The sequence below is a fragment of the Lepidochelys kempii genome, chromosome 19 (genome assembly GCF_965140285.1).
Source record: "Lepidochelys kempii isolate rLepKem1 chromosome 19, rLepKem1.hap1, whole genome shotgun sequence".
Lineage (NCBI taxonomy): Eukaryota > Metazoa > Chordata > Testudines > Cheloniidae > Lepidochelys > Lepidochelys kempii.
Window position 1 is genome coordinate 16,306,757 of NC_136398.1, and position 25,659 is coordinate 16,332,415.

Here is a 25,659-nt window from a genome sequence, read left to right on the forward strand (position 1 = left end):
TTGCTCTTTTTTAATTAGCTTTGGCTGTTGCCTGAATTCATCGTCGATTGACAGCAACTTCATTTTCTCCCAGTGTAGCCATATTTTGCTCGTGGAACAGAGGAGGCCAATGTGGGTAGAAGTAAAATGCCTTGTCGGCCGGCTAAGAATAAGATTGACATACTGCTGTTTGGGGCATTTACCCCTAGCAGAGGTCCTGACCATTGCATTCAGGAAAAATGAGCATGTTGCTCTCTGGGAAGCCTCATCCTGCTAGAGCCAGCGTTGTGTCACCTCTCACGGCTATGTTGAGTTGGTATGAAAAGGCCCCGTTCTGTTGTCATGTCTGGTATTCGTACTCTGTCTCTGGTGAATACTCAGAGCTACTCATTGATGTGCCATCTGATGTAAAAAAAGGGAGATTTGACCCATCCCTCATTTTCACAGGCAAATCCCTGACCATAATTGAATTTGAATTTCCTCTCTCCTACACAAAGCCTGGTCACCGGCAGTTCTCCTTATACCCTGCCAGATAATATTTGGATACAGTCAGTGTTAGGATTTTCTTATCTTCATAGGTTTGCCCTTTTCTATGAGCCTTCTTAGATTTTGGCGGGCTATTCTGACATTGTTCTGCAGATGCTGTACAGCAACCTCATGCAGTACCTGGCTGCGTGTCTGGTTCATGCACTCAGTTTTCGGCTGTGTTTCACAGAACTGCAAGACTGGAATTGCAGCAGCGACTGCAGAGGGCTCTTTTGGGGCCAGATTCTGTCCTCATCTTATGTATGATCTCCTGTTGACTTCAGTGCCATGAACCTCTGAGGGCAAAAGTTAGCTCTTAGCCTGGGAATCTGGGGCTAGATCTTGATGTCTTTAGGGAGTTTTGTGAACAGTCGGGATTTTGTTCTGTGTGATAGAGAATAGCTGCCTATTGTAGAAATGGCCATTCATTTTGAACCAGGTATTCAGGAAATGGTCTGCAAGAAGTTTGCCATTGATTAATTGTAAAAGCCAAGAGCGTTCAGCGCATGACACATGGTGTTTCATAGGAACACCCTAGTGAGTCCCCTAAAAACAATTGTTGTGGATATATCTCCCCCAACTAATTACTTTAATTAGGAATTCATAGACATGGGTGAATAATGTGCATGCAGTATGATTAAAACAAATTGTTGGCTCAGTGACTGTGTTGATCTGAGACTATTCCTACAAGCCCAGTTTCTTTCTCTGAGTCATTTACCACGTGTCTGAACTGTCATTAAGTACTCTTCCGCCAGTCCTTTACCTGTGCAGCTGCTGACTCTTTGGCTAGTCGGCCCCTGGAGATTCCGAGGATTGCTTCTGCAATGTGTGTGTGCACCTCTTTCTCCCTCTCCCGTCCCTCCCCTTCCTGTCCTTTCCTGAAATGGCAACTCTATCCTGATGTGAACTTGTCACCATCCAAGTCCATACTGCGTGGAGAAAATGTAACCTGTACTTTAACAACTCTGGCATACCCCCATAGCAGACCAATACACCTCAGATCACTTAGTTATGGGGCATTGTTTCTGCAGAGATAAGAGTCTGTCTCTGGTTTTACTCTAGGAGCATGACCGTCAGTGAACCGAAGCTGTAGCGCTGCTATTTAATAGATTCTTTTCAAGATTTTGTTTCCACTTAAGGGGGCAGGAATCCTCTTGGCTGGAAGCAAACGAAGTGGGTTTATTTATTTATTTTGTTGTAGCCAGCTTGTTTGCACAGCTTGTCATGTGAAGCGCTACCATGTGAGAGACCCTGTTCATTTCCAGTCTTTGGGCTTCAGTAAATTCAGACTAGCAGGGGTTGGCAGGATGGTTGAGATACAGTATTTGGATGAGAAACCTCCAAAGAAAACTCTAGGAGCTGCAGGAAAGTGGTCTTGGTGACTCACTAGGAGCTGCTCTTCCTACTGAGTCACTTTAGAACCATTGTTCCATCATGGTGCCAGGGGGTGATGTGCTGCTGACAGGATATTAACATCAAGGGCCTCATCTCTCTGTGGTCATTAAAGATTCCATGGCTTTTTTTTTCAAAAATAGGGAAACCTGAGTGTTCTGGCCAAATTCCAGTTGGGGTAACTTCATTGTCCCTCCCAAAATTCCCCCTGTAGTTTCATTTGGATGTAATTAACTTTACTTCCTGTTGTGAATGGTTATGTGGGATTGCTGCGTGCTTCTAAATAGCTATCTTATTCCACCCCAGAGGTGTCTGCATTCAAATGGTATATGCAGTAACTCTTGTACAATACTGTATATAGTTTCTAAAGTACTTCAGGATTTCGTGGGAATTTATGGCCCTCCATAAATGAGATTATTGTTATTCTCCAACTCCTGGGGATGGAAAGGGGAAGATAGGAGTAGAGTTAATCATTCTGAACACCTTTAGAAGCTGGGTCACAGAGTAGCACCACAATCTCATAGGAGACTACTGGTCCTTTTGGTTGTCGTGTTTGTAAAACAGCTATTAATGTAGATGTGTACACCCACACACTAAGAGATAAGTGTATAGAATAGTGGTTTACAAGATACTGAAAATTCTGAAATGTGACTTGGACCAGCCTGATAGTCTAAACTGATGCCTTGGAAAGCAGAGACCGTTCTGGGCAGATGGTCATTACTGGGTGTGGAAATCAAGGCCTTTGAAAAGAGATACCTGAGACCCCTTGAATGCCTCTGAATACACCACACTGGGCTAATGTGGTGTATGGTAATTTTTGTACTTAGCCGTAGTTAAGACCAGTGGTTTTCAAATATCCTGATACCTTTTTTGATTTTTGGAAAGAAGTATGGTTGTCCTGTTAAAAAAAAATTATGTAAATGTAAGAAATTTTCTAAGTAAAATCCAGACACTTTGTGGATGTGGCAAACATGGTGAATCCAGTTTGAAAAGCTCTGGTTTAGAGAGTGTTTTGCCTTCTCCTCATCCTGTATTTCATTTGCTTAGTTCAGGATTTGCACCTAGATTTCAGTTGGTTCAGTGATTACTATGAGTCTTAGCTCTCTTCATTCATGATGTGAAGCTGGTGAGGAATGGAACAGGGTGTGACGAAGTGAGAATTTTCTTAATGTTTTGTCTGAGTACTCTGTGTGGGCCTCAGTTTCCCCTGTGTGTTGGTGGTGTGACAAGGGTGTGTGATTTTGCAGAGACCCCTAGAGGGCAGGTGTGACTGCTGTCTAGCTCCCTGGGCCCAGACAATAGCCAAACATTCTGCATGCTGGCACATGATGCTGGAACCCCTCTTCTGCAAGAGCCAGCCAGAGGAGTTGGAGAACTGTGAGAGAGTTGGAGGCCAGGTGACCGGTTTGTCCAAGAAACAGACAAAGGACAGAGGAGTGGCAACTGGGCGTGACTGAGTGGGGGCGGCTGGAAGCTGGTCAGTCTCTTGGTTTGGGGCTCGGGGAGGGGGCACATCCCAGGGCTCTGGGTCTCCCCAAGATGGACTTTGCTGTAACTTCCTGCTTTCTGAGCTAACGAGATCTGTTCTACATTGTGTTCCAGACAACGAATAAACCCTTCTGTTCTACGGCGCTGACTAAGAGTCATTGCTGACTAGAAGTTGGGGTGCGTGGCCCCTTTGGGGGCACATAAGACTTCGCCAGGTGTCCTGTTCAGGTGGACTTACTGTGGGGAGCTCACGGCATGAAACAGGGTGCTGAATGCTCCGAGGTCAGACCCAGGAGGTGCTGAAACCAAGGATGCTTGCCCTAGTGAGAGTGTGCCCTCAGGGGTGTCACACTACAAGAGGGTCCTGTCTGAACTTCATTCAGAGCAGTTCCAGAGCATTGAGTCTGCTCTTCCGTGACACAGGGTCAGGACAATAGTAATACAACACTGACCCAAAACTGTCATTTGTAAATGAACCAGCTGGGAGCAAGTCACTTTCCTCTGTATAGTGGTAATGAAAACAAGTCTATGCTGATTTGAGGCTAAAAACATCTGGCTGGCTCAACACAACAACTAAGCACCTACAGCTGGTATGACTGAGAAGCATGTGTGTCACCCATTAGCATGGATGTCCCAAGGACTGGGCAGGGACTCTCTTATTCTTCAGTGTTTGCCTAGCACAATGGGGCCCTGGTCTGTGACTGTGGCTCCTAGGTGCTACGGTAATACAAATAATTAGAAAGGAATCTTAAGCCCTAATGTATTCCTTTCTTTGGTGGCCTAGTCAGTGTTGCCTCTAGTTTGTTGGTAGCAAAGTGAGATTCAGACAAAGGTCAATGTGCTGCTTAACCATGTTTAAAGATTACTAATCGTACTCCCATGGAGATGTCAGAATTGATAGGTCCCAACATCTTCACCTGAATTTTTGAAAGACTCAAAATATCTGTGCTGAGGGTAGAGAGGTACCAACTGCTTAACCCATGTATTGGCTCCCCTTTGGGCTCATTGTGTAACTGCTGTGGGAGGAAGAGGTGATATGGATTTTTGTTAACATTTAGGACTCTCTCTTCTTACTCTGTGGAAAACGAGGAAGATGGGGAAATGACTTGGCCAAGATCTCAGTACGAGTTGCTGGCAGAGTTGAGAACAGAAATGAGGAGTTCCAACTGCTGTAGACTCCAGGCTTTCTATTTATTTATTTATTTATTTCATGACTGAGCATTCACCGGTCACTAGCAGCCATAAAAAAATACTTGGAGGAATGTGTTATTTTATAAATAATCCTTATGGTTACATACATAAGAGAAAACCTGGCTCATGACTGAATCATTCTGTTGTTCACGTCTTAAGTAATTTATATTACTGAGAGCTGGAATAATGTTCACCAATCAGATTGCCTAACTCTTGGGCTCCCAAATATTTTCATGGCATGGACCAATATTTAGTAGATAGATTGTCTCTTGGATACTTCCACTCCCATTTATGATCTCATAACATCTGTGTGGAAACTATGGCAACTGCTTATATGGAAGAGAGGTATTTCGGAAGTGGTTAATGTATCTGTTAAAGATGTTTAGCAAGTGGAAACAAAAAGGAAGAGCAAGCACCCCATGATCCACCAGGAAGGACTCCCTGATGTACTGGTGCTTCACAGACCACAGGTTGGGGACCACCAGTCTAAGCAAATGCGTGATTCTTGATTTCACAGTGATGTCCATGAAAAATAATAGTCATCCCTAAATTAATCAAACGTGCTCCACCCATAATAACATAGATATAATCTCAGACAAAAGCCTTCCGCATTTATTTATGTTAACAAACAAAAAATGTCTTTACCTTCTTAACAGGTTACAAGTTACCCGCAGAGTTGAAACATACGCTATGTATGCCAAGGAATGTTACTGTTAAAAGAATCCTCTTTTATAGGTCTGGAAATAGTTTAGGGAAGGTTGATAAATAGTCAAATGTCCTCACAGTTCAGACAATCTCTTAAAAAATTATCATGTATAAAATATCACAGTGAGTGTTCCAGAGACAACATTAACTCTGCAAACACATCCCTTCACTGCCTCAACCAATAGATCCAAAACCCTCCTACCTCTCCCACCCTGGCTCACACACCTGTGCAATATGGGTTACAAATCCCTGCCTATCCACAGGCCATTTTCCAAGTCACTTACTCATTATGGTCACACTTCAGGGTTTCAGTCAGCCACCTGCAGGGGTCAGGAAGGGATTCCCCACCCCCTACCCCCCTCCAGCAGTGTGTTCTAGGTTTTTTGTTTCCATCCTGCTTCCTCTCATGTATCAGGGCTGTCCATGGCGGGAGATGGGACGTTGGTTGAGGTGGGCAAGGGCTCTGAGGTAGCACTGAGTATTCTATCTCTTTTGGCTGGTTGGTTCTTGCTCACATGCTCAGAGTCCAACTTGTCGCCATTTGATTGGTTGAGAAGGAATTTCCCCCCAGGTCAGGTTAGCAGGGACCTTGGGCTCTTTTTTTGTTTTGTTTTGTATTTTTGGCCTTCCTCTGCAATGTCATGTGACAGGATTATCTGGGTATATCTCCCTTAATCATTTCCCTGTCATTGCAGGGACCTCAGGCCTGTTGCACCTCAGTCCCTCCTCTTCTCTGCCTGTGACACATAATGGTCTAGTCTCCTGTCAGCTGTGATACTTTGATCTCATTTGGGTTGTTGGGTTCAGTGTGCAGGTGCTGAGTGGTGTTGGTGGCCTGTGATATACAGGAGGTCAGACTGGACGGTCTGCTGGTGCCTTCTGGCCTTAGTGAGTCAATAGACACCAATTCCTCACTTCTCAGTCTGTATACAGATTCGCCCCCTTCCTGACTTCTCACAATGGTAAAAAGGCCACATGTATCTCACTGTAGGGGGAACATTAGTAACCACTATGGTTCAGGTTGCAGGTGTGTTTCCATTCTATTCCCCTATATTCATTTGCTTGTAACTTCCTGAAATTTTCAGTCTGTCTTTTTCCAGTCTTGGTGTACACCTGAAAGTGAATGTTATGGGAAAGTTTGTGCAAAAATGGTTCAGGTTGCTATTCAGTGGCTCCATAATCAGGTGAATTTTAATGGCCTGCAACCCCAAAACAGCTTAAACAGTTTTCTTACTGTATTTTTTAAAAAAAAAATGTTGATTTCAGTCTGCCAAGCATCTGTTGCTAGAGATGAATAAACAATATGATTGCTAATTCAAATCACATTCCTACAGAGCAGGGACAGCTCCAAAAGGCATGGACCACTACCACCTTAATTGTAATTAATCACAGTTTTAGTCAAATATATTATGATCTGTTACAACGTAATTTCTTTATATTACTTATGGGACTAATGAGCCTGATACCTGGCCAGATGGTGTTAGGTGAAGGGAGGAAGTGCTTTGTGCTCAAGGCAAGTTTGGAGGAAGGCCATTAGAGTGGTTTCGTATTCTGATGTCTCTGATGGAGGTATGTCCTAATCCCACCAAGAGACAGAGTGGAGGTTTTATATGAGAAATTTAACAGTTGGATCAATGAGGCTGTCTCATTGGACAGATTGGAGAGTCATAAACTTCGGAATAGCTTTGACAGTGATGAAAAGGATGTGTTAATCTATGAAAGCAGACTGCTTCCTGGAGATCGCACATTGCCTACAGGGTGCATAGATATATGGCCAGCAGAGTTGGGAGTCCCAGGTTTGTGGAAGATGTGTCAAGAATGAATTAAAAGTGTAGCCCTGTCACTATATGTAGGCAAACCTGCACAACTATGTAATATGATTATTGGGTTTTATTTTTCCACGATGAGTCCAATGCGAAACCTATCAACACCCCTGAATTCTGGGGATGGTTAGATTCGGATCTTGATGTTTGTGGCACAGGCCCAACTGTCTTTTTGTTAGGTACGCAAAATCGTAAGGACTGAGTTTTCCAAAGCACCTGAGTGACTTTGGAGCTGAAGTCCCATTGAAAGTCATCTGTGCTCTCCAAACCCATTAACTACTAGTCACAGTTTTGGAAGGACTATTACGTTAGCTGGACTGGAATTACACATGTTTTCCAGTAGATTCATTGCATTACATGTAATAATACATAGAATAACGTCTTCTTTCAGTGATTACCACAATTTATCATCCCTGGAGAAAATACTGAGATACACTCTGCAGATGCTGGTATTCTGATTATTTCAACAGCCCCCGGGGCTTACAGACAAGGAAAACACATTGCCCCAGCCCTGGGGAGCTTACACTCCTACATAGGAATATGATTATTGTATTACTGTTATTATCGTTTGGAAAACAAAAATGTAGTCTGAAAAGGTGGAAGGATTATGGTATTGTGCTTACCAGTCTGGGACAGATCTAGATTCAATTCCTGGCTGCCACTGACAATCTGATTGACCGTGGGAAGTTACTTAATCTCTGCATCAGTTTTCTGTAAATAAAAGGGGATAATAATACATTTTTTGTCCCACCCCTCGTCTGTCTTGTGCAGTTAGATTGTTAGCTTTAGAGGGCAGGAATTGTCTGTCACTATATATGTTTGCAGTGTCTAGCACAGTAAGGCCCTGGTTTTGATTGGAGCATCTCGGCGCTACATAATACAAATACTAGATGATAATAATGGAAGGTATGTGTCGTTTAGCAAATTATACAGAGGCAATTAGCTTTCACTTATTGGACTTTCAGTCTGTAGGGAAGAAAAATGTTTGGAACCGTCTGGTAGCTGGAGGGAAGTGCACTTTTGAACTTTATCATACATCTGATGGCTTTGGCTCACAGACTTTTGCACCAGTTCCAATATCTGGCATTATTAAATGGTTCAGAAGTGGTAGTGCGTTTAGTTGTAAGGGTGTGTGTGTTGTTTTTAACCAGTACATGAAGTATGTGGAGTTGTAAGAACTTGTGTATGCCTGATTGTTTAAGTGACCATTCCAGTGGAGGTGTCGCTGGCTGATTCGAGTCACCATTTATTTCACCCCTCATTCACAGAATTTGCATTTCTGTGTTCTGATTTGTAACAGCCCATGGCAACTGGCACTGGTTAACGTTCCTTCAGGTTGACCAGTATTGCAAATGCAAATACATTATGAATGACGACATAACTCAGAAGTGTGCTAGAAAACAAACTTTTAGTGGGAACACTAGGAAAATAACTAAATCCCCAAAGTACTTAATTTAGTTGGAATGGTTTGCAAGTTTATTAACACAAGGGTGAAGCATGTCATGACAAAGCTGCAGAAAAGCTCAGTGATCTGTGCATTTTGAATTTTCATTGCTATGTTGTGTAACAGAAAAGCTGCATGAAAAAACAGCAGTAACTGCACACAAGACTCATGCTGCCGGAGATCTGCAGGTGGAACTTCCATTATCGGAGGGAAAGTTTCTAGTGGTCAGGTCAGAACTTTTGGGTTCTATTCACAGCCCTGTGACTGACTTGCTTTGTAACTAAACACTAGACGCTTCACATGTCTGTGTCTCAGAGTATAATGGTACCTATCTAACAGAGGTTTTGCAAGTCTTAAGTAATTATTGTTTGGAAAATACATTTTGATCGACAAGTGCAAAGCAATGCATCAGTGGAAAGTATTATTACTTGATATTGATAGGAATTCCATACATTTTTTCGGGGTGCCACACATTCTTATGAATGTGAATGATTGCTACAGCAGTTTTTCTCTCTCCTGCCCCTTAATGAAGAAAACATAATGGATGGATCTTTGGATGGAGTGTAAGTCTTTCCTTGGATAGGTGTATACAGTAGGTATCTATAGGTACCCCTACTTCTAATACTCATTCCACAGCCATTTATATGGATGTGTGTTCCTTCATGATCATTTGTGGTTTGCTCAGCATTTGCCATTGTGAATGCTGTTCATGTACATGAGCTGTTGCTAATGAAGCATACTCCTGATTTACAGAAATGGGGTGAGGGGAAAAAGTTGGTTATCAAAAAGCCTCTTTCACTTTCCAGGACTGAATGCTCTCGTCCTCAATCTGGTACCAGGCAATAACATAATACAAATTCAAACAAAGTAAGTCTGTGTTAATGCAGTGTTAAGTTTGCACAGTTAAGCAATGCAAAAGTTTAGCATGTAACCTTAATTCTTCCCCTTGTGTATCTGTTATTTCTCATTTAACATACAATATGGTGTTTTCTACAGCCTTTGGTACATATGTAGCTAAGGGCCTGTCTTCCAGGGGTGGGAACAGGAGTGCACACCAAAGTGCTGCAATGTAACTCCCCCATGTGGACACTGCAGATACAAACTTAAAGGTTCCTAGTTTACACTGTTGTAATCCTGTTTGAAGAGGATTACATTAGTGCAAACTGGGAACCTTTACATTTGCACCCACAGCATGCACATGCACTTTGGTGTGCACTGCTATTCACTCCCCCAAAGGGGGCAGTGTAGACATGCCCTAAAATAAGCCATGATCATGTAAACAGCCTTTAATTACATGATCATGGCTTATAGGGGGATGGGGGATAGTCTGGATTTATGTTTGTGTAAAAGTGAGCAGAGCATGGCTCTGTATTTTAGTGCATATATGCAAATAGATGAAATAAGACTGGATGTTCAAATGTAACTATAAACCCGAGCTAGAAGGCTTAGAAGGGTGGAACACTCTGCTCCCTCTATAGGGGAAAAGGGGGAAAACCAGTTTGCACCAGCCTCTTTTCCATGAATTACAATGTTGCTTACCCGTAGTTCTGCATCCGATGAAGTGGGTTCTAGCCCACGAAAGCTTATGCCCAGATAAATCTGTTAGTCTTTAAGGTGCCACCGGACTCCTTGTTGTTTTTATAGTTCTACATAGTGTGTTTTGTTGGGATTTGTCTGTTCTGACTGTATAAATGATAACTGTTACTGTAACCGTACCCACAAGAGGGCATAAGAATTGTAGGAGGTGAGGCCTGGAGTAGATGTCACCCTTACTTTCAGGTAGTGGTCTCTGGTTTGGGAATGAGGTTCAGGTTCATAAAGAAGAGGGGTAGAGGGCTCTGTTGTAGAGACCAGGGGCTGGGGAGTGGGGATTCTTACCAAAGGTTATGTTTTGCTCTGGATTCCCTACCCGGAGATTCTGAACCATGTATGGAGTGAGACAGAATGGGATTAGACTAGATTGGACCAGGCTAGGCTAAGCACAACTGTGGTAGTAGATCAGAGTTAGCTTTGCAGCAGAGCCAGACTGGAATGATGGTGGTGCACAGCTGACTTCCCAGCCCAACCCCAAGTTAAGAACACATATTTTTCTTGCAGTGAACATATACACACAATCCCCATCCACTTAAACCCCACTCAGGTATAATTAAGGTGACCCAACAGGTTCTATTTTGATTTCTCAGATCTAGAAGTAGCAGAATGGCTCTGGGTGGGGGGCCCAAGCTTAATTTTATTTATTTTAGAAAAGGACCCCACGACAGATTGAGCCCAGCCCTTGTCGCTGCCATTGGCACCTAGTTAGAAGGGCTGCAAAGCTGTCACATTTATTTTGTTTGCTCAACTATGCAGCCACAGTTTGGCATTAATATAGTTTTTACATTTAATTTCCCAGGTTCTTTAAAACCCATGGATAGCGAGAGAGACCAATCATGAAAGGCCAACTGATGCCAGTTGAAGTCATTAGCAAGCTGAGTATTTGTAGACTTAGCATGTCCCACTTGACCAAAGGTTGACTTTATCTTTTAGTATTGCAAGCAAAATACACTTTTATATACCTGTACACTCATATACACTTGCAAGTACACAATTAAAAAAAATATCCTTAAGGTGGCAGGAGCATCCCCAGACTCCCTGCAATTTCCCCGATTTGCTTTTTTGGGGAATGTTCCTAGCAGTTTAAACCTTTCTAAAGCTTTAAATAAGCTGCATAAGCAGCTTAAACCAATCTTAAGTCTTAGATCATTTTAAACAGGTTGTGCCAATATAAGGACTTAAGACAATCTAAATACCTTAAACAGATCTAAAGCTTTAGTATGAGGATTTGGTCAGTCTCAGCTTTGGTTGACTGGTGCATAAGTCTACTGGTGTGTGGCTTCCCAGTGACCTGATCAACACTAGTTGGCCTTTTCCATCTGATGCCTGTTAGAAGAGACCCCATTTCCATAATTCTGGTTTTCTAAAGTTGGATATTTAATCACTCAGGAATAAGGAAATATAAAAATTAAGGATGAACACACAACCTTAACTCTGCCTCCTGTTATGCCTTTGTGTTCTGATAGTCTCTAATTACTGCATGTGATCACAGTTATTGTAGACACCTATGTGCATGTGATGCAGTAGTACAATGAATGAGAGTACATTTTGGATAGGATTTGAAAGGATCCAAAGGGAGTTAAGTGCCAATTAAATTGTCAGTGCCTCACCCCTTATATGCCTTTGAAAATCCCATCCATATTATTTAAACCATGTAATTAAACACTCTTTCATATGGTCGTACATTTCATATGTTGGTACAAGGAAGAATGATTTCATGCTATGTGGCTAACATTAATGTTTACATTTTCTTAATTTTGAGTGCTATCTCTGCAGCCTTATCATTGTGCTAACATAGGGCCTAATTATCCTCTCATTCCTTCCAGTGACAACTGGAAATAACCCACTGGTTTCTGTGATAGCAGGATTGTGACACTTTTGTCTTTTCCCCCCAGTTGAAAACCATGAAGTGGCAACAGCCCCTGCACCTTTTCCACCGAAGGTCGCTGGATATGCCAGCCCTAAAACTACAGTACCAGTAAAAGCAACAGTCAGGGAAATTTTCCATTCTTACCTTCTTACCTACAGGGGCCAATGCCACTTCTCCCATGTCCAGCCCTCAGATGCTGTGTTGCAGTTTGCACACCCGAGTAGATGTACGCAATCTGAGCTTTGGTCTCCAGGGCAGGGAATCAGCAGTTAAGCTATTTTAGCCATAGCACAGCAGCTCATGAGTCCCAGGCTCCCAGATTTTATTCACTTAATAAATTAACGCAGTGTATTTATTAACCAGAAAATAGCATCCGAGTATTCGTGTGAAGGGAACTGTTTTTGTTTCAATATGCTAAAGCCTGAATTCTTTTGCAGTTGTAGATAGTATCAAAAATACGTAAAACATAATAGAAAGCCTAAATGCTGTTTTAATAGCTGGCAAATCATCTGCTGGGAGAACAGAAGCCCCTGAACTCAGGTCTTGGTAGATATGTTGAGGGGGAAGTGATTTTCATTGACAGTATTTTGCATTAAAATGTATGCATTTGTCTTTTCACAATTTGCCTATATTTCTGTTAATGAATGTGACTGATTTTTTTTGAATAAAAAGCTTGTCTGTTTAGAAACAAACAGTCTACACAGAAGGAATGCCATGAGTGTCCAGAAGCACTCTGGAATTGCACAGTGCTATAGATTCAGTCATAGGTGGAGTTCTTGGACTATAGGCTATAGATGCAGGCATCTAGTTCATAGTAAAAAAATTACCCCTCCTCCTTAGAATGTCTGGTCCAAGGAGGTCAGTAGTAACTTCTCTAGCAGTGTAAAGACATTGCAGCTGGGTAAATCCCAGAGCCAGGGCAGAGAACCGCATCACCATTTTAAAACCGGTTATTTCCATTTTGACTGGAAAAATAAAAACTATGTATAAAGTGTTAGACCAGGATGTATCACTGCTTATGATACTCTTCAATAAGCATTGTAAGGCAGTGGATCTTTGCTGCTACTGACTATATGGCCTTGTCTGCACAAGCGAAAAGGGCATACCTAATCACTGTTTGGACCTCCTAGCATGCCTGTTGCTCACCATGCATCCCCATATGAAATCATTACCAGCAGTGCAGAGCCATCCTACCACCATCTGGATTGAGGCTGGGCATTGAGCTAGGCTAGCTACTGTGTCCGTCGACACTGCTGCAGTGGTCCAGCAGCTGCCCTGGCGCAGTTGGTCCTCCCCGTGGAATCCCAGAATGATCCTGCTCTCTCTATAGTGACAGCTTGGAGCCCTGGCTCTCTTACCTATCCAGCTGGCAGCATGCAGGCCTAAGAGCTATCTGGGCACTGCCAGGCCTCCAACGCCTTGTTCAAGGGAAGAATGAAGCAGCCAAAGCAGTGCCTGGCTGGTCTCAGCTTTGCCCCCCTAAAGTGACCCCTCCTTCACTGCGCAACTCCCCTGTCAACAAATGTCACAAACATAGAATGAGAACACAAACATCCTGAAACCATCCTCAGTAAAATCTAATCCTCGTCTGGGATTTCCGTAGCCACACAAAGTACACTCTGGTTAGTTGATAGGCAGGTGGACACACACATACACATAGACACATGCATATACTTCACTAGGGGTCACCATAGGTGTCCAGTTTCTGCCTCAGCAGCATCTCCCACATGCCTGAGCTCTGAAAAAGAGCCTGCAGAACATGTACATTATTTATGAAATATGCAGTTAAGCTGCCCCTGGTCCTTCATGTCCCCTGGTAAAGCAGTGGTGCTCAAGCACTCACTTATCATCCCATGCCTCCGCTGAGGACTGATACATACTGGGGGCCCAGTAAGGGGAGAGGGAAAATGGGAGCCGAGACTAGTTTAGCTGCATGAGAGGGCCCTGTGCAGTAGACGATGGTATCTCTCTTTTCTTCAGTTATGTGAAGTTGGTGCATAGGCCAGTTGCTAAAAGGGATAAGTGAAGCATTGGTAGCAACAGAGGTACTGTAAGGGCTTGTCTACACTGGCACTTTACAGGGCTGCAACTTTCTCGCTCAGGGGTGCAGCACCCCCCCGAGCACAGCAAGTTACAGTGCTGTAAAGCGCCTGTGTAGACAGGGCAGCAGTGCTGGGAGCTGCACTGGTAGCTACGCCCCTCGTGGAGTTGGGTTTTTTAGAGCCGTGACCACGCAAGCCATGTTAAAGCGCTGTTGCGGCAGTGTAGACTAGCTGTAACATTAGTAGATTTGTGTAAGGATTAGCAGAAGAATTCCCAGCTCTCAGCTGTTTGCTAAGACTCTTTAGCCCTGTTTGATCTGAGATTTAGTCAGCAATTTGGCATTTCTTCCACAATACTTAGAAAACGCTAGGTGTTGAGTGTGTCTAGGCACTTACGTATAGATAAGTATGTACTGCATAGATGTAAAGCAAGTGTATAAACCAAAGGGTCATATTCTGGCAGGATGCTCTATTTTGGCACCTGTCGGAAAATCTGTGTACCACAGGGGAACATAAAGGCAGATGGTTTCCATTATCAACTCTGGCTCCTCCACTTGATGTGAAAACTTGGGGATATGTTGCTTTGTGGGCCCTCTGTGACACGAGCTGTAAGGGGGTGTTCTGGAGTGGGTAGCTAGGTGTCAGGGACCATGGGCCAAACATTGTGTGCATAAGCCTCTTTACTAAGGCTAGTGACATCTTTGCACCTGTTTCCCTTCCCTCCCTCAGCCATACAGATTACTGTGGCAGAGGGCTTTGCGTAGGGTCGCTTCCAGCCAGAACACTAGCTCACATGAAAACTGTCTTCCATCCTTAATGTACTTCAGTTTCAGAGCCATGTGGCCTGTTTCCACACTTTGTGCCGATGGGAATGGGACTGTGCAGGGTAGGTAGACAGGGTTTTGCTCCAACAAAATTGAGCCGCTTCTGAAAAATAGGGGCAGGTGGCAATGCTGGCACCAGCTCCAGATCATGTGAGTATTGCTAGAATCAGCTCTATGACCATCATGTACAAAGTTAAAACATATGCCACAGCATAGACTATGGCTTCTTTTCTATATAAAAGGAAATTTTATAATTTTTTATAATTGGGGTAATTTATGGTTGGTACAGACACTTCAGCATATGAAATCATGTCCATTTGTCTTTGCAAAAAAAGGAGACCAAGTGGGGACCTTATTCAGGTGGTGTTAAATTCCGAAGCAAATAAACAGAACGAAATCATTTCCCTAAGTTACTGGGCCAGAATAGTAAATATGGCAGGCGACAAGCTTGGCTTAATGGTGAAATCCTAGTGGATCTTAAACATAAAAAAGAAGCTTACAAGAAGTGGAAGGTTGGACATATGACCAGGGAAGAGCATAAAAATATTGCTCGGGCATGTAGGAATGATATCAGGAGGTCCAAATCGTACCTGGAGCTGCAGCTAGCCAGAGATGTTAAGAGTAACAAGAAGGGTTTCTTCAGGTATGTTGGCAACAAGAAGAAAGCCAAGGAATGTGTGGGCCCCTTACTGAATGAGGGAGGCAACCTAGTGACAGAGGATGTGGAAAAAGCTAATGTACTCAATGCTTTTTTTGCCTCTGTTTTCACGAACAAGGTCAGCTCCCAGACTGCTGTGCTGGGCATCACAAAATGAGGAAGAGATGACCAGCCCTCTGTGGAGATAGAGGTGGTTAGGGACTATTTAGAAAAGCTGGACGTGCACAAGTCCATGGGGCCGGATGAGTTGCATCCGAGAGTGCTGAAGGAATTGGCGGCTGTGATTGCATGGCCATTGGCCATTATCTTTGAAAACTCGTGGCGAACCGGGGAAGTCCCGGATGACTGGAAAAAGGCTAACGTAGTGCCAATCTTTAAAAAAGGGAAGAAGGAGGATCCTGGGAACTACAGGCCAGTCAGCCTCACCTCAGTCCCTGGAAAAATCATGGAGCAGGTCCTCAAAGAATCAATCCTGAAGCACTTGTATGAGAGGAAAGTGATCAGGAACAGCCAGCATGGATTCACCAAGGGAAGGTCATGCCTGACTAATCTAATCGCCTTTTATGATGAGATTACTGGTTCTGTGGATAAAGGGAAAGCAGTGGATGTATTGTTTCTTGACTTTAGCAAAGCTTTTGACACGGTCTCCAACAGTATTCTTGTCAGCAAGTTAAGGAAGTATGGGCTGGATGAATGCACTATAAGGTGGGTAGAAAGCTGGCTAGATTGTCGGGCTCAACGGGTAGTGATCAATGGCTCCATGTCTAGTTGGCAGCCGGTGTCAAGTGGAGTGCCCCAGGGGTCGGTCCTGGGGCCGGTTTTGTTCAATATCTTCATAAATGATCTGGAGGATGGTGTGGATTGCACTCTCAGCAAATTTGCGGATGATACTAAACTGGGAGGAGTGGTAGATACGCTGGAGGGGAGGGATAGGATACAGAGGGACCTAGACCAATTGGAAGATTGGGCCAAAAGGAATCTGATGAGGTTCAATAAGGATAAGTGCAGGGTCCTGCACTTAGGACGGAAGAACCCAATGCACAGCTACAGACTAGGGACCGAATGGCTAGGCAGCAGTTCTGCGGAAAAGGACCTAGGGGTGACAGTGGACGAGAAGCTGGATATGAGTCAGCAGTGTGCCCTTGTTGCCAAGAAGGCCAATGGCATTTTGGGATGTATAAGTAGGGGCATTGCCAGCAGATTGAGGGACATGATCGTTCCCCTCTATTCGACATTGGTGAGGCCTCATGTGGAGTACTGTGTCCAGTTTTGGGCCCCACACTTCAAGAAGGATGTGGATAAATTGGAGAGAGTCCAGCGAAGGGCAACAAAAATGATTAGGGGACTGGAACAAATGAGTTATGAGGAGAGGCTGAGGGAGCTGGGATTGTTTAGCCTGCAGAAGAGAAGAATGAGGGGGGATTTGATAGCTGCTTTCAACTACCTGAGAGGTGGTTCCAAAGAGGATGGCTCTAGACTGTTCTCAATGGTAGCAGATGACAGAACGAGGAGTAATGGTCTCAAGTTGCAGTGGGGGAGGTTTGGATTGGATATTAGGAAAAACTTTTTCACTAAGAGGGTGGTGAAACACTGGAATGCGTTACCTAGGGAGGTGGTAGAATCTCCTTCCTTAGAGGTTTTTAAGGTCAGGCTTGACAAAGCCCTGGCTGGGATGATTTAACTGGGAATTGGTCCTGCTTCGAGCAGGGGGTTGGACTAGATGACCTTCTGGGGTCCCTTCCAACCCTGATATTCTATCATTCTATGGTGCCAACACCAGTGAACCATCCAGCTGGGCTTTCTGCAGTGCGTGTGGGTCATGTTGTTCCCCTAGACCAGAGCCCATGGTTCACGTAAATCCTCTCTGGCCCAGAGAGCACAGATCAAAGTCACCTCTTGAATGGAGATCTCCCAAGTCATTGTGTAGCTTGCTGCTGCTGTGGCGACAGACCAGCCACACGGAGAGCAAAGCAGGCTTAACAAGAGGAGTCAGACTTTCTCCAGGAAGCTCCAAGCATTTTGTGAGATGGTAAGGTCCAGAAAAGTAACAGGGATCAAATGAGTGAAATGCAGAACCAACAAACAGCAGCAGTGTTCAGAGCCATTTCATGTGAAAAATACAATGTCCCTGGAATGGCTCAGATTGTGTAATGCCTGGACTGTGCAATTGATGAACACTGAAGCAAACCACAGAAGGAGGATGCAACCATTTATGTTCCCCATGCCCAAACCCTGAGCATGTTCCTGGTCCCGTTGAAATCAAAGGCAAAACTTCCACTGACCTGAGTAGGAAAGGATCGGACCCACTATTACTGACATTAAAAAAATAAAAGTTATTTATTGGTCCTTGTTTCTGTATAATCTTCCTTCTTGTCTCATCCTGCCTATACCAGTGGCAAACAGCTGAAGGTTCAGAGGAAGGTGAAGGTCTAATGCACCTGGCCAGCAATGCCCTCCTGTATACAAACCGGCGGGGGAAAATTCCTGCCTGGTCTTTGCAGCAACCAATTTATGCCCCAAAACACAAGATTTGAATGTGCCCATCGTTGCATGTTTAACTATAAATATTGGGCCCACTCTTAACCCCACTGAATTCAATGGGATCAGGACCAGGCTTATTACTGCAGATAAAATTAATCAGGTCCAGTTTTAAGTGGAGCCACAGCATTTGATTCTGCCCTCCTGCAGCAGCAAATCCCACACATTGGTTCTGTGCTGTGGGAAGTATTTTCTTTCACTGATTCTAAATGGACCACCCATTAATTTATCTGAGTGACTGCTCTGTTCCAGTATTATGGGATAGCCTAAAAAGGAGGGATTGAGCAGTTTCCCTTTACACCCTTCATAATCCTAATACTCTCTAACTCTTCCCCGTCCAGATTAAATATTTGTGTGGGGAGGAAGGGGGGCTGACATAACATGTAAATCGAGTGAGACATCGACCCACTCTCTCCCTGGAGCTATCAGCTGCAACCCACATTTTGTCCTTATTTCCAAACGCTTGAGCAGTGTTCTCTAGAACAACTCTTATTAGTTGTTCCCATTGATTCCCTTAGCATTTGCTTCACACATTAACCTGCCTACAGAAACCTCTCCTCAATCTCTTACCTGCCCAACCCTTCCATAAATTTGTGGCCATTTTTTCTAGTGTTCGTTTCATAGAATCATAGAATGATAGAATATCAGGGTTGGAAGGGACCCCAGAAGGTCATCTAGTCCAACCCCCTGCTCGAAGCAGGACCAATTCCCAGTTAAATCATCCCAGCCAGGGCTTTGTCAAGCCTGACCTTAAAAACCTCTAAGGAAGGAGATTCTACCACCTCCCTAGGTAACGCATTCCAGTGTTTCACCACCCTCTTAGTGAAAAAGTTTTTCCTAATATCCAATCCAAACCTCCCCCACTGCAACTTGAGACCATTACTCCTCGTTCTGTCATCTGCTACCATTGAGAACAGTCTAGAGCCATCCTCTTTGGAACCCCCTTTCAGGTAGTTGAAAGCAGCTATCAAATCCCCCCTCATTCTTCTCTTCTGCAGACTAAACAATCCCAGCTCCCTCAGCCTCTCCTCATAACTCATGTGTTCCAGTCCCCTAATCATTTTTGTTGCCCTTCGCTGGACTCTCTCCAATTTATCCACATCCTTCTTGAAGTGTGGGGCCCAAAACTGGACACAGTACTCCACATGAGGCCTCACCAATGTCGAATAGAGGAGAACGATCACGTCCCTCGATCTGCTCGCTGTGCCCCTACTTATACATCCCAAAATGCCATTGGCCTTCTTGGCAACAAGGGCACACTGCTGACTCATATCCAGCTTCTCGTCCACTGTCACCCCTAGGTCCTTTTCCGCAGAACTGCTGCCTAGCCATTCGGTCCCTAGTCTGTAGCTGTGCAGTGGGTTCTTCCGTCCTAAGTGCAGGACCCTGCACTTATCCTTATTGAACCTCATCAGATTCCTTTTGGCCCAATCTTCCAATTGGTCTAGGTCCTTCTGTATCCTATCCCTCCCCTCCAGCGTATCTACCACTCCTCCCAGTTTAGTATCATCCGCAAATTTGCTGAGAGTGCAATCCACACCATCCTCCAGATCATTTATGAAGATATTGAACAAAACCGGCCCCAGGACCGACCCCTGGGGCACTCCACTTGACACCGGCTGCCAACTAGACATGGAGCCATTGATCACTACCCGTTGAGCCCGACAATCTAGCCAGCTTTCTACCCACCTTATAGTGCATTCATCCAGCCCATACTTCCTTAACTTGCTTACAAGAATACTATGGGAGACCGTGTCAAAAGCTTTGCTAAAGTCAAGAAACAATACATCCACTGCTTTCCCTTCATCCACAGAACCAGTAATCTCATCATAAAAGGCGATTAGATTAGTCAGGCATGACCTTCCCTTGGTGAATCCATGCTGGCTGTTCCTGATCACTTTCCTCTCATGCAAGTGCTTCAGGATTGATTCTTTGAGGACCTGCTCCATGATTTTTCCAGGGACTGAGGTGAGGCTGACTGGCCTGTAGTTCCCAGGATCCTCCTTCTTCCCTTTTTTAAAGATTGGCACCAATACTATGGCAAGTCCTGTTCAGTGGTCCACGGCCTAGGGTTGAGTTCTGCCCTGGTGAAATGGTGCTGGTAACAGAACTCGGTACGTAGAGAGAAATAGGCGAGAGGTAGCACAGGTTGCCAGCAACAATAGCTCCACCAACAGCGTTGGGAAAGACCTCTGTGACTACCCCAGCTGTGTACAGCTGGAGCTGAGCTTTCACAGCAAACAGCGAGAACAGTGACCTGCCCTAGCTGAGATTTTTTCTGTCACTTAGACTGTGTGTGTGTGTGCCATAAGTGCAGCGTCATCTAGTAGTTTCTGGAATGCCTTTAAGCAGCTTCTCTCGAGTGGTCCAGTCAAATGCTGCACAGCTAAGCAGAGCCACCCGCCGCTCCAGACACACGTCTCTAGAACTGGGCGCAGTCACTTGCACTTGCTGCAGCCCCCGCTGTGATTTCCTTCCGAGCGCCAGGGCAAAGCAGTATCGGTGATAACAGTCAGGGTTCCTGCTGGCAGTAGAAAGGTATCTTGGTGCTGTCAACGTGCAGTGCGGAAATCCTAAGGGAAACACCTGACACTCAGCTGCAAATTGGGCAGAGTTCTTTTGTTTTTTAATGGGTTAAAGGAGAGAGAGAACTGCCTTGGATATATTCACCGGTGAAATAGCACATCTAATCTTTTCATGGTTTTTGAGGTGGGGGTGTCTCGTAGAAGTTCGCACCCGCCAAAATTCCCTGTCACTGGATGAAAAGCAGCCATCAGAGTGGAAGATGGAGAACTGGGGCATGGAGAGGTGAAGTGAGCACACGGCGAGTCTGTGGCTGAGCTGGGAATTTAACTTTCATCTCCTGAGTCCCAGTTCAGTTTCTTAACAACACCCCTACCCTGCCTCTTGCTAGATGTGCACAGAGCACACAGGAGCTGGACTAGAACCGAGTGGAAGAGTTCAGACCTTGCAAGACAAATAACCAGGCTTTTGTGCTGTTTGCTGTTACTTTCAGTTCCTATGGTGGATCCTATCTGAACTCTGTGCTCTCACGCAGCAGAGTGCTGCATTGGTGGACTGTACCACTTATTTCACTTGAAATAAAATCGCATTCTCCCTTCATTGGCACTGTCGAAATCATTTGCCCTTCTGCAGCCTCTGTCTTTGAGCGCTTTCCCTAGGAATGTACATACAATCCTTCATTCCATGACTGCACTACGCAGGGCAATATGACGTTATTTGGCCAGTAATACAAGATATAAGGAGCTGCACCCTTTATTTCTCCTCCAATAGGCAAATTGAATGGTGTGCTGCGCTATGTTTCACCTGTCCCTTCGCGTAAATGCATGTAGTATTTTTTATCTTTCATAAATGTTTTGTTATCATATAAGTAAATGAGTAAGTCTGAGTATGAAATGGCCATCTCAGCTGGGTGACTTCCTCCTTTGGGGATCTCCCTCATAAGGGATACTTATGATGATAAAGCTCAACAGTATGATCTCTGCTGTAAAGAAAACGGTTTTGTGTAGCTTGTATTTTCAATGTCCAGTGTGCTTTGTGGAGATAAATTGTAGGTACATTGAGAGGCAGCCCTGTAGCCTTTGATTTGTCTATGAACTGAGCCTAGAATATTCATGCTAAAGCCTCACTATTCTTGTTTATCAGTGGGAGACCCCTTGTGGTTGGTTAGTTCCAGGCAGAAAGCTGAAGCACATATGTATACAGTATTTAAAAGACGCAGTTATTATAAGACATCCTTTCCCTTTTGTTTGTGGAATGTGAATCCTGTGAATAGTTGCTATTAGTGGGTGTTGAGAGAGATGCTGACCTGTAAGTTCAGTGTTGTTTGGATTTTGTGATTGCTGCTTTCATGTTCTGTGGATCAAAAATGGTCTCCAAAGCCTTTTGGTGTTGACGTATTGTCCCTCTGGGGAGCATTTGGCTGGAAGGGGTCAGATGCCTTGTAGTGCTAGACTCAAATAGTTCAATCTATTTAGCTTAACAAAGAGAAGGTTAAGGGGTGACTTGATCACACTCTATAAGTTTCTACAAGGGGAAAAAATATTTAATAATGGACTCTTCAATCTAGCAGAGAAAGGTCTAACTCAATCCAGTGACTGGAAGTTGAAGCTAGACAAATTCAGATGGGAAATAAGGCATACATTTTTTAATAGTGAGAGCAGTTAACCATTGGAACAATTTAGCAAGAGTCATGCTGGGTTCTGCATCAATGACAATATCTAAATCAAGAGTGGATGTTTTTTCTAAAAGATCTGCTCTAGGAATTATTTTGAAAAAGTTCTCTGGCCTGGGTTATACAGGAGGACAAACTAGGACGTGAGGCACATTGTTCTCTTCTGGCATTGGTATCTATGATTTCATTAGGTAAGAAGCAGTGCATTATATTCTCTGATGTTTTCAAAGGTTGGGTAGAATTTTACACCTTTCTGAATGGTACGGAAATTATTATTTACTTAATATTTATGTTGCAGTAGCACCTAAAAACCAGTGAGATTGGGGCCCCATTCTTCTAGTCACTATGACAGCCCCTACCCCAAAAAGCTTACAGTCTAAAGGATAGCAGGTGGATGAGACAGGCAGTCTGTGGTGGGAATGACAAGGTAACAAAAATAATAAGATGTGTGCAATTCTTAGCCAATCAGGAGCAGTCTGGTTGGGTCAATTGGAAGCAGGTGTAACTGCTCAGATACTGTGTTGATAAATTATATAGATGGGTATAAAAAATAACCTGAAGTGACTTGTCACATCAGAAAAGGAAGGTAGGAAGTGCTCTACCAGATAAGACTAGCTAATCTAGCTCAGTATCCTATGACAGTCGGCAGCATGGAAAGCTTAACAGAAAGTTGCAAGAAAGCCCATAGTGGACAGTTATGGAATTAGTTGCACATGGGGGTAGAGTTGGTTTAAAAACATTTTTTTTCCATGAAAATTTTTCATGCAAACAAAAAGCTTTTTGTTTTCATCGTAAAACTGAAAACAAGTAATTTTTTTTTAAAAAATCATTATTTCTGCAAAAAAAAATTAATCTAATTGATTAAAAATTTTTGGTAGAATCAAATGTTTTTGCTTGACTCACTGAAACATTTCAGTTTTCAGTTGCCAAAAAACAATTTTTTTTAAAAAATGGTTGGGTTTTCGGTTTTTCAACATAAACCTGAAAAACTTTGTATATTCCAGCAGATATTTCCATTTGACAAAATAGCCATTTTCTCCTAAAAAATTTTTGGGGAATTTTTCTGCCACAGAAGGAGTTGTTTCAATGCCAAGAAGCTAGTGATTGCTTTTTGTCCTTTATTGGTGTTTTTATCCTATGACAAGTAATGGTGGGTATTGCTTTTACTGTATTCATATTAATGTCTAATCTGCTTCTGAATCCTGTTAAACTATCGGATTCAGTTTGATCTTGTTGCAGTGATTACGTACAGGGTAATTATGCATTTTGTGAAAAAGTATTTTCTTTTTAAATGCTTAGTAGAACTTGCTGTCTCCTTGCAAGGTGAAGACTTTGAACCTAGTTCTCCAGTGTGTTGCACCATGTGTTGTCATTGACACCCATTCAACATGAAAGCAAAATAGGTACAAGCCCTGCTAAATTAGAATTAGAGTATTTTAAACACTGCACAGTTGTCGGTAATTACATAAGGTACAAGGCAGTGAAAAAGCAGGTTCTTTGTTTCTATGCTCTTATCTGATTTAGGAGTTCACAATTTTGTGGCTCTGGATATAGTGATCATTCAGATAAAATATTGGGAAGATGGAGGGATGAAAGACAAATTGACAAGTTTCCAGTGTGCTAAAGATGTTGGTGCAGGTTAAACAAATTCTATTCTGAATCCTCTTTGGATCAGTTTTTTTGGGCAAATACTTAGTCTGTCCTCCAAATTTTCAAGGCTGTGAGCTCTGAACTGGGCCTCAAAAAAAAAAAAAAAAAAAAAGGCACTTTGCTAAAGTGTATTTCTGGAACAACACACATTTCCTCCAAGATATAGCATGCCATGGTAGTAATTAGAAATTTTACATGCACACAAATGTGGAGCAATAGCTCAGCCTGCAGACTGTGTCTGTTACCTTCTCATGCCAGTGGGCATGAATCTCCTTCCTGGCATTGTGAGCATCTGCAGGACTAATTAGGTAGAAAACAGGCCTGGGGAAAACCCCTTTCTTTCTTTCTTTCTTTCTTTTTTTTTTCTTTTCCAGTGCAGTGAGCAGAAATTTGCAAGACAAAAGAATTTGCTTTGCATTGTTCACTTTGCTTTCTGTCTTCCGGTTACATGGAAACACACCTGCCATTTTACTGCTTCCTGCAGCAGATGCAAATAAAGCATCCTCATAGGAAAATGTTATATCCCTTAAAATAAACTGTTCTGCTCAATGGTGTGTATTGTCTCTGTTTCCCTGCTGGAATGTGTCTGCAAAAACAGAAAACCACAAGATAAAAATACAGGTGCCCACCAGTAATAGAGAGGGGTTCTGTCAAAGGTGTGGTCAGACTCACGTCTAGTAAGTTTCATTTTCCAGTGCAGCAAATGTTTTTTCTTTCTTGTCTCTCTTTTTCCTTCTCTCTCCTTCCCCCACCTCCTTTCTGTGTCTCAGAAACTGCTTCACAGGCTCTGCCCACAAACAGCACCCGCTGGGTGTGACAGTCAGCAACACTGCTCCAGGCATTTCCTTGGCACAGGATCGCTGACAATTGTGCAGCAGCAGCAGCGGGGGGTGTTCTGGTTTCTTGCTCTTTGCTCTTTCAAGGATAGAGCAGATGCAACTTTGAGCATGAATGGGTGTTGAAGTGTTTTGCTGTTTTCACCCTTTGCTGTTATGTCTAAAAGCCCCAGTAGAAAAGAGTTACGGATTCTTAATGGGTCAGAAATCTTCTTGTTCTTGGTTCTCTCACCCCTGAGTCAGACTATGTCTGGTACACGGAGACCTTGAAACCTGTCTGATGTAGCAGTTTCATTCTCCGTCATTTAATGAAGGTCTCTCAAGAGTAAAAACACCTCACCCCCACCAAGCCCCTCCTATATGAAACTCCTGTGCCAATAATGAGTAAATTGTGTGTGTGTGTAGGGAGGTATCTATACCCTGTAGCTCTGTACATGGTAGATCCTTTAAGTGAAGATCTCAAAGCACCAGTCATTGGCTCTGCTATGCAGTAGCAAAGCAGTGCCTTTGGTGTGGTCTGAACAGCATTGCTTGGACATGGTGGCTTTACCTTTTTTAATCACTATGTTGCTACTGAACTAGGGTTGCCAGGCATCTGGTTTTCGACTGGAACGCCTGGTCAAAAAGGGACCCTGTTGGCTCCTGTCAGCACTGCCGACCAGGCCGTTAAAAGTCCAGTTGGCGGCACAGCTGGGCCCCAGGGCTAAGGCAGGCTGCCTGCCTGCCCTAGCTCCACATGGCTCATGGAAGTGGGTGCCAGGTCCTTGTGGCTCCTAGGCACATGGGCGACCAGGAGGCTCTGTGCGCTGCCCCCGCCCCTAGTGCCAGCTGTGCAACTCCCGGTGGCCGGGAACCACGACCAATGGGAACTGTGGGGGCAGTGCCTGTGGGCACGAGGGCACTAGC

At 43.8% G+C, this 25,659-nt stretch overlaps 1 protein-coding gene across 6 annotated transcripts in view; it reads left to right on the forward strand.

Moving 5' to 3' along the window:
• HIVEP3 (HIVEP zinc finger 3) overlaps positions 1-25,659 on the forward strand; it is a 493,156-nt gene that overhangs the window by 78,754 nt on the left and 388,743 nt on the right. The window lies entirely within an intron of this gene.